The sequence below is a fragment of the Pezoporus wallicus genome, unplaced genomic scaffold (assembly GCF_028554395.1).
Source record: "Pezoporus wallicus isolate ANWC-B61680 ecotype Strahan unplaced genomic scaffold, APGP_CSIRO_Pwel_v1 contig_6520, whole genome shotgun sequence".
Classification (NCBI taxonomy): Eukaryota; Metazoa; Chordata; class Aves; order Psittaciformes; family Psittacidae; genus Pezoporus; species Pezoporus wallicus.
Window position 1 is genome coordinate 2,411,546 of NW_026636887.1, and position 12,808 is coordinate 2,424,353.

A 12,808-nucleotide genomic window follows, 5' to 3' on the forward strand; every position below is an offset into this window, starting at 1 on the left:
CCAGATCAGAGTTAGAGGTTTAATTTTAGAGCATCTACAGCAAGGTAAGAGGAAAAACTCTTCTCATCTCTATACGTCTCTCCAGAATTCTCTAACATACGCTTAATCTTCTTTCCCTCTAGCTTTTTACGGCTTGTCATTCTGGGTACATGTTAATTCTCATAAAACTGGTCCAAGCTCAAGGAAGTGGGAAACGGAACACACTGAACACCCATCTGCTTACCCCTTGCAGATCTTTGCAGGATGTCCTGACTTTGAATAAAATTCTTGGCTCCAAACCCTTTGAAATTTCCCAAAACAAATATCAAAACTTGGATCCTACTTTCTTATGCCCACACCCTGATGCACATTTTTCCTAAGGAAATGCGTATTGCATTTATTTTTTCTTTTCCTTGTGATCTGACGATATACAAAGAAGTTTCTCCCATTTCAGTTACTTTCAGGTCAGCTTCTACGAAATATATTTTAAATGTTCTACAGCTTTCTGGAAGACAACTCATTTGCATCTCTTCACTTTGGCATTCAAGCGGTGCATGTCCTCAGATGAGTCAGCTTATGGAGCCCGGAGCCCAGAGCCTTTCAAATAGAGGCCTGGGCTCCACCGCGTTTTCAGAGGTACAGAATAAGATACCACAACTCTGAATCACAGAGCCACCTCAGAACAACCAATGCTACTGGTGTACAATCTCCCATGAAACCCCAACACTGCAGTTCCTGAGGAGCGAAAGTAGAAAAAATATCAAAAAATTAAAAAAAGTTTCAAAAACTTTCACTGTAAGCAGAACGAGCTGAATGGCTACAAGGCCAATCTGCAGTACTGTGCTGCCTAAGTTCCCTTCTGGAAAGGCCAGCTTCCCCATACCATTCCCTCATTTTTTAACAGCTTGAACCAGGAAATCCTCCTTACTACATGGAAAATCCTTCTCTCTCCTCCATATTAGTTGTGCACCTCCTGAGGAAATGCACAAAAAGGAGGGAAGATCTGGAGAAGCCTCGTAAGTAATTCACAGCCCTTCAGATGGCCACCAGGAGACAGTAAATTTTTTGGCAGATGGGGACCAGATAGTTGTGGTAATTCTGCTTTCCTGCACAAGTGTCACAGAGATCCATATGCAAACAAGACAGAGAAAGGGCAGATTTTCTCTAGGTCTCTCTAGAGGCCTAAGGAGTAGCCACCAACAGAGAGTCAAAGGCTGGCTGCTGGTGAGAGGACGGCGAAAAGCTGAGCTCCCAAGTGTACCCTGCTCAACCACGCAAATGTCCTAAACTCCTGTCCCCACTTCCAGAAGATTGCTGTATTGCTTGCCCTGCCCTGTCTTCAGTGGCCTTTGCTTTTCAACAGTTAACAGCTGTTAACTTTTCTCCTTGTCTCTCTGGTCAAAAGTAAAACTTAGAAAATGCCACTAAAAATCCTTTTCTTATTGTCACTTCACTGCACCTCTAATGTCTTTGCTGAATGAACGATAGCTAGGCGTTTCTTTTATTTACAGCTGTGCACTAGAAAAATCAGCTGTTCAACTACTTATTTTTAACAGTATGTTAATTTTTAAACTAATTTCAATTTTTAACATTAAGAACAGACTTCCTTGTACCACTACTGAACTCCAAAGTAATTCATAAATAAATTGTATATTTGTTTTTTGGAGAAGAACAATTTCCTTGATTTATTGCTTATAGAAACTCCTGGTAAAAGGGTATTAGTCTAACCAAGGGTTGGTAGCCATGATTTGGCACTGTTTGCTTTTACAGTCCTCAATATCTGTAGATGATGATAATGCTGACAACCAACAATCTTCTCCTAATAATGGAAAAGGTTTCATTCTACCTGGATCAAAAGTGGGATGTGGGAGTTAATGCCTGGAGAGAAAGAATTATAGTCCTGGAGAAAATGCTTGGAATAACCATGCCAGACTTCAGTGTCCTATTTAATTCATTTATCTTTTAAGGAACTGAAATTCTGCTCTGGGATTTCCATTGTAACTGTGCCGGAGCAGCATTTCCTCACATAGCTTAAGTTTGATTTTGAGAAAAATAAGAAGTGTCTCTCCCCTCTTTTCCAGATAAGTGCATTGGAAAATCATTAAGAATGTGGCAAATCATTTTCTTTTCTTATGATTAATTTAGGTTTCATTACAAATCAGCTTAAGGGCAGATTTTTTTTATTGCTTGCAGAACCGAAGTTTTAATTGCTTCCAGTAAACTTTATGAATTACATCCTTCTAGCACTGAAACCATTAATTCTATGTAACATTATATCAATTTCTCCATCTTATCACAAATGTTAGAAAATGTCTACAATTTTAATGTATTTTATTGCTTACACCTCTGAAAAACAAAAAATAACAGGGAAGTATCATCTTGTTTAGTCCCACTTTTCTAGCTTTTCCCATTTAAAGCAACAGAAGCAAAAGCATAGGCTAAGAATTCATGAGTAAACAAAGACTTTAGAGTCAGATAAAATAAGACTGTTCTCTACTGGATCTTGGTATGAAATTTCATTTGCTTGAAAGAATATGAGAAAATATGGGGGGCAGTTGGAAGAACCAACTATGCATAAACGGACTTAAAAAATTTTGGAACTTTATTTCAAAAAGTGCTGAAATTATAAAACACATTTATACAAAACAACGACTCAATGCACTGGGTCTATTCATTTCTTGACTATGAAGTTGCTCACAGGTCAGACTGAGGATACTTTTTTTAGTCTTCATCACTACTATACCAAACAAATTATTCAAAATACAGTTTTACTTGAAACAACCTCATGACTTTTTGTACTAACAAACACAATGCACTAATTCAGGACCACCAAAGATGATTTTTTTTTCTGCAAAATATTTTCCTATCAACAGCTTCCTTTCCTATCACCCTATTTCCAAAGACACATGAATATAGTCACTGCATTTAAACATGATGCTTCCTTTGAAACCTGTAAAACACCATACATAGTGCAATAAATCCACTAAAACACTTCTCTTGAGAACCTCTTCTGGAATTAACCGTTCCTGGTAGACTTCCTCATCTCTAACAACATAAGACTAACTTCGGTGATATAATGACAGAGGCATAGATAACAAGAAAGAACAGATCTCTTTTTCTCTGAAACTACTTGTATATGCATTTAAATACATGTCCATATGCGTTCACTCTACACAGTCACTGCTGTCACACGCTACAAACTACTCTCAAAGGTGGCTTTAATTTTGCAAATAACTGACAGTTGGGAAGCTTAATTTCTAGAGAGAACAATAATGAACATCTATACAAAAAGTACTGTTTTGTGGCTAGCTGGCATCATAGTTTGTTCTTGAAAAAATTTACCTGGCCTGAAGATTGGTAGATAAAAAAACAGAGAGAATAGTCTCTCAAAACCTGAAGAATATTTAAACTTAATTAAGCATTACAAAGAAATTACTTCAATTTGCAGTGCTAACTGGAACGCAGTATTAAATCTTGTAGGTAATGTTTGACTCTTGGTAAATGCAAGCCAGTTTGCTATTATCCCTTCAGACTTACCAGATTTTAATCTTTCTGAAAAGTCAAGCATTACTTGTAATAAATCAAGATTAATAACAACATGCTCTGTGGCCATCATTGAGACTCAATTTCACTGCCAGTTATTTCAGTGACTTTTTAACCCAAATGGCCACTGGCATCCACTGGGATTTTTCTGATAACTTCAGCAGAACAAAGACTCTGTGGTGTACCCCATGTGTGATCATGCTCCATCAACTGACTAGGCCCATCTCAGGAAGAATTTCAGCCTCTGTTTCTTTCAGTGTAGCTGAGAGACCTCCTCTTTAACCTATCAGCAAGGTCCCACTGTCCTGAAACACATGGCCAAGGTCTCTGGTTTCAAATCTTTGATCACATAGAGTTGGTACAGAGGGGAGAAAGCAGCTAACAGTTAAAATTTCAAAAGTAGTACTACTGTCAGGCTGGGTTTTTTTCACACCTTCCTTGTTCACAGTGATAACCTAAAAATATCACACCTTCAGCATTTCATAGTTTGGGGATATAAGTCCCACTAATCAGAAAAATTTGTTCCTATAAACATGAGTATTTTTCAATATCAAATGCTCAGAAATAACTCCTTTCTAAATATTTTTCAAGTAACTCACTTGAGATTGTTTGTCAATCTCACGAAATCATGCTGTCTCACAGTATTCAAAACCATTGTCGCTTTCCAGGATCCAAGGAGTTTTGGTTATTTTTCAAACCAAGGTTCAGCATCGAGATATCACAGTGAAAAGTACTTTAAAAATCACTTTATCAACAGATGAAATGATAGAAACTTCTTTTATATTAACACAATCAGCAGGCAGTTTTCAAGGGGTATATTTAAGGAACTGTGAGGATTTCAAATGAGATATGATTTTCCATCAGTGAAGCTGATGAAAAGAAAATGAAAGATAAACCACAAAGGGGAATATATTTTACAACTGTCGCTATCAACACATGCTTCAGCTGACCAAAGCAAAGTACGAAGGTGATATATTACTTCTGCCTAGTGAGCACTTGTCATCAGCCTGCATGAAAGTCTGCTTCAAAACTGCATCTGATCTGAGAATACATGGAAGCTTACTGAAAAAAGATACTGTTTACAAGCTGAGTGGTTTTGCTGTTCTTCTCTTTCTGTTTTATGGTGGAATATAGATCACAGAATCACAGAACAGTTTAGGTTGAAATGACCTTAAAGATCACAGATACTTGGTTCCTGCTGTTACTAGCTCTGCCACAAATCTAACTTAAATTGGTCTTAATTTGTGAGATGTTCTATTAATTCTCCTTCAGGAAAAACAAATAAACAAACAAACAAAAAAAGACAAAATATAAAACAAACAAAAAAAAAAAGCCAAAGGTTTCATTCTCTACATGAAGAAACTATTTTAGGAACCAGACAACTCTGCTAAGTGTAAAAATATTCAACAATCACCAGGGAAAAAAAACCCAAACAAACAAACAGCAGTAACAGAAAAGGTCATCTCAGCTCTTTTGCCTCCCCCATGCAGGAAACTATTCTTAACAAAACTGCGTATGTCACTGCAACAGTATCTGGCAATATGATAAATATTATCTTGACCTTAGCAGTTTTAGAAGAGGAAGTCCCAGTTTATAGGAAACAACAAATGAAAAGGTACCAAGGATAGGCGCTGAAGTGAGAGCCCTCAATGAAAAAAAAAATAAAATATCATAGATAAAAGAGTCCTTCTGAAGCAAACACTTTACATTCCCATTTAAAAAAAAAAAAATACTAGGAATGCTTTGCCAAAGATTTTCTTTCCCCTGCTAGCCATGTTAAGTCCTTCTACTCCTTACCACCTCAGTTGCTAGAAGCCTCAAAGCAGGATGGGTAGGAAAAGAAGTTTTCCCTGCAGGCAGCCCCCCGCCAGGCAGCCGAAGTCCTAGGCTGGCAGTATTTGGACCCTGGATGATTCCCTGCCATAGCCCTTCCTCACTGCTGCTGTTCCCTGCTACCACACCATGCTGCAGAGTCAGCCACAGCTCAGATGTGCAGAGCAGAAGGGCTGGTCCTACCTGCCAAAGAGTGATTCCCCCCAGATAACTGTTTTGTGGAGTGTAGTAGAAGGAGTGATAGATGACTGAACAGTCCCTGCCTGACTGCATGAAGGATATGTATGCCTGCTTGTATGTGTGCTTCTCTGTGTCAGGGTGTAGCTCCACAAATACTCTTCCTCAGTGGCAAAGACAGTTTAAGAGACTCCTACTTTGGCTTCTGGTCCCAATGCATCATCCACAGCTCTTAGGTGCATCTGCTGTGCATTTTTTAATAACTGCAAAGTTATTTTAAACACAATTATTTCCCTGTCAGTGTGTGAAGGGATCCACAGACTGCTTGTACCAGGACAATCACAAAGTTGGAGAGCTGAAGTGGGATGGGCAGAAGAGGCAGCCAAGACCAGAGGTCTCCACAAGCTGCCTTCAAATGTGCAAATAGATCCTGAAAGTGCACACATGTGCCCTCCATACTCTTCTAAGGGTATTTTACTCACACTGTAAGTAAAGAATTAAAAAGAAATGAGGTCAAGCCTAGCACTGCTCATTGCTTCAGCTTCTCACCTCTCAGTAACACAATTAGATCAACAGCTACTGTGTAAAAATAAATGTATCCATATCTATACAATGAAAGAAAAAGGTTAGAACAAGGAGAGAAAGAGTGAGTTCAGAGAGGGGAGCAAAATAAAGAAATCAAAAGATGCATCCTTTGGAAAAAGAAATCAAAGCCAAGCGCAGGGCTGTGTTTCAAATCTGCTTTCTTTCTGCAGGCTGTAATGGACACCCTCACCATCATCCTCTTCATAAAAAAAGCGTAGTGTGTACAACCAAAAAAGTATTTTTGAATAAGGATGAGAGATATTGCTACGATAGAAATCTGGTTGTCTTCAATACTTTATTTCCTCCACCAGTTGTAGAGTTCTTAAGTTTGTTCCTTTGCCTTTTAGAACCATTAGATTGATCTTTCCTCCACATCACACACACAGATTTTCCCAACAATTCTATTCAATGATCAGCAGAAAATCACTGGGAGGTGACAGAGAAAACCATGCCATTTTATGCAGACACTATCTCTAGGGCAGCACCAGGTGTAGAGCAGACATGATGAGTTATTTGAATGTGTCTGTACTGTCCAGTTGCAAACGTGCATACTGGCACTCTGTGTAGAGAGCCATCACTGACCTGAGAAAAGCATTTGACTGTGAGCTCTTCAGGTCAACTGTATTTCCATTAACACTCTTAACAAAAACAAGGTCTTATTTTCATCAGCTAATGTGCAAACTGCATGCCAACAGGCAGCATGGCAAACCACTGACAGTCACGCAAGGAAGAAAACACATTCTTGCAGTAGGTCACTCTTCCTTCAGCTAATGTGTGCCATCCCCTGGCAGACATCTGGGTGCTAAGGTCAGCAGTTTGTGAACTCCGCCTGATTTAGCAGGAAGCATGGGAAGCCCTGGATCCCTCCCTTCCCCTAGCCCAGCTCCACTTGCTCAGTAGTCAGCTGGCAACAGGTACCCATGGCCCTGAACACTACACTGATTGTTTTGCTGCCTTGAGCACCGACCACACCATTATTAAGGCTTGCCTTGCTCGTATGTATCACAGAGGTGGACAGATCATTCAGGGGATCTGTAATTCCACAGCTGCTCTGGTATTAGAGGCAGAGCACAGGGCAGTGACTTGTGACAGAGATTGCTGACCCACCCCCACCACAGACACCTCTGAACTGTGCAATTAGGTAGGACTGGCACTACCTTCCCGCACACCCTGCAGACAGACCTGCAACCACGTAACTGCTGACAAGTCCTCCCATGTGTTAAAGGCTGTAAAAGAGAATATGCTTCTGGACAGAAAAGCAGCAATTTACCATGTATCATATGAAGGACTGGTTTAAGGGCAGAGCTCAAAGGGTTGTAATGAATGGGGCTACATCTGACTGGCAAGCAGTCACCAGTGGTGTTCCTCAGGGTTCAATTCCAGGACCAGTCTTGTTCAACATACTCTATTCTGTTCTATAAATGACAAAGGAGAAAGCATGTGATGTATAGTTTGCTTTTCCTACATTTATGTGCCATATGCAGACTCGGAAAAGTAAGGCTGTATGATTAAGCAATCCCAGCTGCTGAATTGATAAAGAAAGGAAAACATCCAAGGATTTCTCTTTTTTCCCTCATGAAAAGGGTGGGAAAATCAACATAATTTGACATAATTGTTCTATTTGACTGACACTTCATTTTGCTCATCCATATGAAAAACAAAAGGCTATATTAATAGTAACTACAGAAACTAGCTTTTTTTCTCCAGGAACTCACTGCCTTGAGCCCTGGAAGAGTTCCCTCCTCATCCAGGCACATGGTAGAAGAGCAGTGTCACATCTTCCCACAGCAGGTTTCTAGCCTTCCAGACTTTTCTTTATTTCCCCAGTGCAAAGCACATACACAATTTGGCCTCATTTGCAAATACTTTCAGTAGTGCCCACACTGCAGTTGCCAGAGCCTTTACTCCCAGCCCCAGCACATCACATGTAACAAGCTATGGCTGTTGGGGGGGGCAGCAATATGCTAGGAACCACTTGTCTTGTGAACAGCAGTGGCACCTGTGGTTTCATTCCATACTGTGCCATAGCCCAAAGAGGAGAACAGGTAGTAGCTGTTACACAGACATGTGTTTTGCACCCTGCTTCATGCCCAATATAGTGGTCTTGATAATTAATGAGAAATCTCTCTTGGTGTTTAAGGAGATGACTTTTCCATGCAAGGACCAATAAGCTGGCAGGCATTAGAGGGAAGCTCAACTAGTGCTCTCCATGTCATCTTACATGGCAGGTCAAGACCTGATGGGTACAATTCCTCACATATGGGCTAGTCTCCCTTTTTTAAAAAATTTGATCAAGAAAGGCAAGAAAGATGCTTGCTACAAGAGCATGCTCCACTGGTTTCCTTCTTCAACATGCTTGTACTGGATGACTTTCTAATTTTTATTTTCTTGAAGTAGAAATAATCAAAGACTTTGGAGATACAGACTATTTCTGACACAAAGTAATTACATTGTGTCCTTCTCTTGAGCACACTGACATAACCACTGATGTGCTGGGTAGGCTAATTTCCTCAGCAACAGTAAAGTAAACCAAGGCTAAGAGACACAAATCAAATTAAACAGGCATACTGTTTGTTGCAGGCTACCTTGCTTTTGCCTCTGTCATACTCTGGCAGCTCTCACTACTCAGTCTGACTCAATACTTCAAAAGCACTGTTCTCACACCTTCCTACATATACTTGGCATAGCCCTTTGACCTCCTTCAGCACTAGAAACCTACGTAGCTAGCACTTGGTGAGAAGGAGTTTAAGAAGGATATGAAAAACACTTTTTTAGTCTTTTAGAGTGGTTCCCAAGAAGTCTGGACCAACAGATTGCTGTCAAACTTTGACACTTCGGAACCTCTAAGTACTGTGCCACTAAGCAATGTGCCTACCACCAGCAAAGGGACACACTGAGTTATAGACAGAAGTGATGACTCCCAAGTGGGAAGGAAAGTAAAAGCATTCACTAAATTAGTTCCAGCCTGAAATTAAGTAATCCACTGGACTTATCCTAGAAGACCATTACCTAAAATATTAATTGTGGAACAAGACAAATCAGTCATGTAATATAAACATTACAGGAAAGAAAGGCATTAAATTTATATTAAATATACATTTAAGAACTTATCAAAAAGAAGAGTGTTACAACTACATTTGCCTAAACTGAAAGATGTAAATAGACTTTAGCAAGAGGTCAGACTTTTTGTGATAAATCCTCCATCAGCTTCCCTAAAGATGTCACTTCTGTGATGAAGAGGGTGTCCCTTCATGCTTGAATGAATAGGAGTCATTGCCAGAAGACCACTGCTCCAGGGCAAAGCCCTTCTATTACCCAATCACTAAAATTAAGCTGGTTTATTACAAATATGATAAGTTGTTGCATTTATGGGATCTCCTGGTGTCCAGAAAGATTCAGTCTAAGCTTAAACCTGATTTTTATAACCTGCAGTTCCTTAAATCATGATCTTGCTTGGTAGCCTGTGAGACTTGTGCAGACAAAAAGTTTCTTCCTTCTACCATTTCTTACCTGTGACTATTTCATTTGACTTTTCTTCCCTTGCTGTCTCTTTTTGGTCTGTTCTAGGTGAAATGCAAAAGGCAATAATTTTCACAGCATGCTATAAAAGGTGTCCAGAAGTCACTGCTACACCCTCTTTGCCATATTAGGAACTCATTCTGTGTCTTTCTTACTTCTATGTCTTATTCCATGGTGGGTTTTTTTTTCATTTCAGCCACAGCTATAAGAGAGTTTGAGGCTCTGAGGTGCTGTTTAAGGCCTAAAGACTCTGCTGTGTGCCAGGGGAGCCAGTAGAGGTGTCAGCAAAGACTGACAGCTGCTTGCTTCCATAGAAAAGCTTTGTGCCACTTTCTTTAGCCTCAAAGACTTCCGGGGATCTGCTGACCACGATTCAAAGACTACTAGATCCAAGCCAAACAGCACGTTCCTGTTAGCACCTAGAAAGTCAATGAGCAAACTTCCTCATTTTTAACTTGAAACCAGAACAGAATTATGTATTACCTAAATCCCTTAACCTCTCCCTAACTCTTTTGTCCCCAGATAGTGTTACTAGCACTGCCAATCTGCATTCAGCTGCTGAGACTTCCCAGTTTAAAACTGTCAAGACACTGATGATGTTTTGACAGTGCAGGCTGTAATGTAGAAGATTTGACACAACTTAGAAAGAGGTAGAAAAAAATGCATAAATGTATTTCAAATACAGGAGCAACCAGTTTTAAAATGTTTCATCAAAAGGAGCCAGGCCATAGCAGTAAGAAAATATCCATAGACATATACATGCTGGCTGGTAGAGCAGATTATTTTAAGACTGTGTCTTCTTCATACAGAAACTCTACACCACATTCTTTTCTGCACTAAGGCTCACATTTTTAAAACATGATTGTCTAGAGTCAGCTTCGTAAATCAAATGTAAGTGCCATATTTCCAGAAGTGCTGATCACCAGCAAGACCTGCTGCAGTGCTTCCTACTTCTGTAGTGTGTTGACTTTATTATGATGAATACTTTTCAGTCCATTTATTTGGAAGTCTAAATAAGGGCTGAGCTAGCATACTGAATTTCAGACTGATGAAAATTATTTTCCATCAAAATGTAAAACGTCTCAGCCATGAAAATGCTGGCACATTCCTAATAGTAACAGCAAATAAAAACCCTAAAATTGAGTTCACATTTACTTGTTCTCAGAAAGACAGTTAATTTCATTAAACCCATGATGACTGCCCTTTGAATCCCCTATTATGAGTGCTCAACGTAACTTGGCAAGCAGGGTTTTTTTTAAATGCATGTGTACCACTCCTGAGCAAATGAGTACATAGTTGATTTTTTTTTCTAGAAGAGAAATTGTGGGCAGAGGGTGCCCTTAGAGCAGTAAAATCACATATCCTTGTGTGTCCAAGAGAAAAGTCAGGATTTCTGACATTTTTTCCAGCCATCCACATCTCCAACATATGGCTGCCAACAGAGCTTTAGGGAGCAGAAGGGCAGGGAAGCAGAACTGGGGCACTGTGAGAGACAAAGTCATATATTACCATATCCACAATCATCTGGAGCCAATCAAACCCCTACCTTTTTTTTTTTTTAAAAAAGAAATAAACACAAGATACAAAAACCTGCATTTTTACAAAGTATGGTGTAGAATGAGGACATATTAGGGCATACTTTAGTGGTGGATTTGGCAGTGCTGGGTTAACAGACCTGATGATCTTAAATGTCTTTTCCAACCTAAACAATTCTATGATTCTGTGATTCGATGATAAGCAATATGGGCATGGTTTTGACTGGCTCCTTAAGTTTAACTTATTGTTTTCCAAGCTTAGCCCTTGGTTTTCCTCCTGCTGTTGATAGTGGCTGCTTGGACACATTCCATATTAGGTTGCAGTATTTATTCCAGTAATATGTTGGACCACAATAAGCAGAATGTTAAGGATGGATCCTTAGCAAACAGTGACGGCTTGTATTTCAAAATAAGAAGATACCATATCACCACTGCTATTTACAAAATGTTGTATCACATTGCCAAGAATTAACCATAGCATGTTCTGGTGACTCAGCTGAGCTCTTGGTTGCAGCATACACTCTGAGTCAATGGCATAGACATAACAAGAAGAGAGAAAGAATGTGATGATTGTATTTTTTTTCTGACTAACCACAGTGAATAGAAAATATAACAGTAAATCTGTGGCAGCTGGAGTGATTTGCTGCGATAAAGCAATCATTTCAAGGCCATAAGAGGAACCATACAGATGATTAACTCAGAATTCTTAATTCAGCCAGCCTTGTCATACTTGTGACCATTTCACATATGTCCTTAGTACACATGAAACTCATCCGCAGCATTGCTTAAATTCTTCATTCTGCATTCAAGACTTTCATGCTGCTTTGGCAGTACACAGAAGGTATCAAGCAACCTTTTACAGGGGAGTTGAACACTAACCATGAAGTTGATGCAGCTAGCGTCTGCACTACTCTGTCATGGAGTCTTCAATGTAGAAAAGGCATGCTGGAAGTTTGTCAGGATAGAAGATTTACAATATGCTGTATTACAGCTCAGACACTCTCAGTGATTGACCAGAAGAGGTAAAAGACCCCTCATCTCCCTCACTAAACTAAAATGCATTCTCCTGTCACGAACAATACAATAAATATGACTCCTAATAAAGTATTATTTTCCTCTTTCAGCTCATGCACATGAAGCCCTAGAAGGAAAATGCTGTACTGCATAATTGTCCATGACTGTGTTGTTTCTGCTCCTATCAGAAACTCTTACATTTGCCAGGCTGAGCATAGCAGAGCTCTTGAGAGTATGAAACACTGCCTCCAAAACATACACACATGAATAAAGCATAGTATGAGTCAACTAGTATTAAAACAATGATGTCATAGGAACCTATAAGTAACTGTTTCTCAGTCAAGATATCATGCATTGTGAGTCCAGTCTCCTGAAGAAGTGAATGCTAGGAGTAATGGAGTGGTGCCAGCAAGGAGAAAAGCAGATGGAAATACACAAATTCTTTTATAATAGCACTCCCCAAGATGAGTGTCCTCCCTGAGATCACTAAGACCTTTGGTAACTAGACTATTCACCTGGATTTATAACTGTTTCTAAACATCTAACTGTAGCTGCTGCTATAAAAAAAACACTTTCCATTTTCTACTTTCACTTAAAGAAGGTTGGATTTCATCTTGTCAAAC

At 39.5% G+C, this 12,808-nt stretch overlaps 1 protein-coding gene across 3 annotated transcripts in view; it reads right to left on the reverse strand.

Annotated features, from left to right (window-relative positions):
* Positions 1–12,808, reverse strand: part of FGF14 (fibroblast growth factor 14) — a 398,044-nt gene that overhangs the window by 347,945 nt on the left and 37,291 nt on the right. The gene's annotated exons all lie outside the window — the stretch shown is intronic.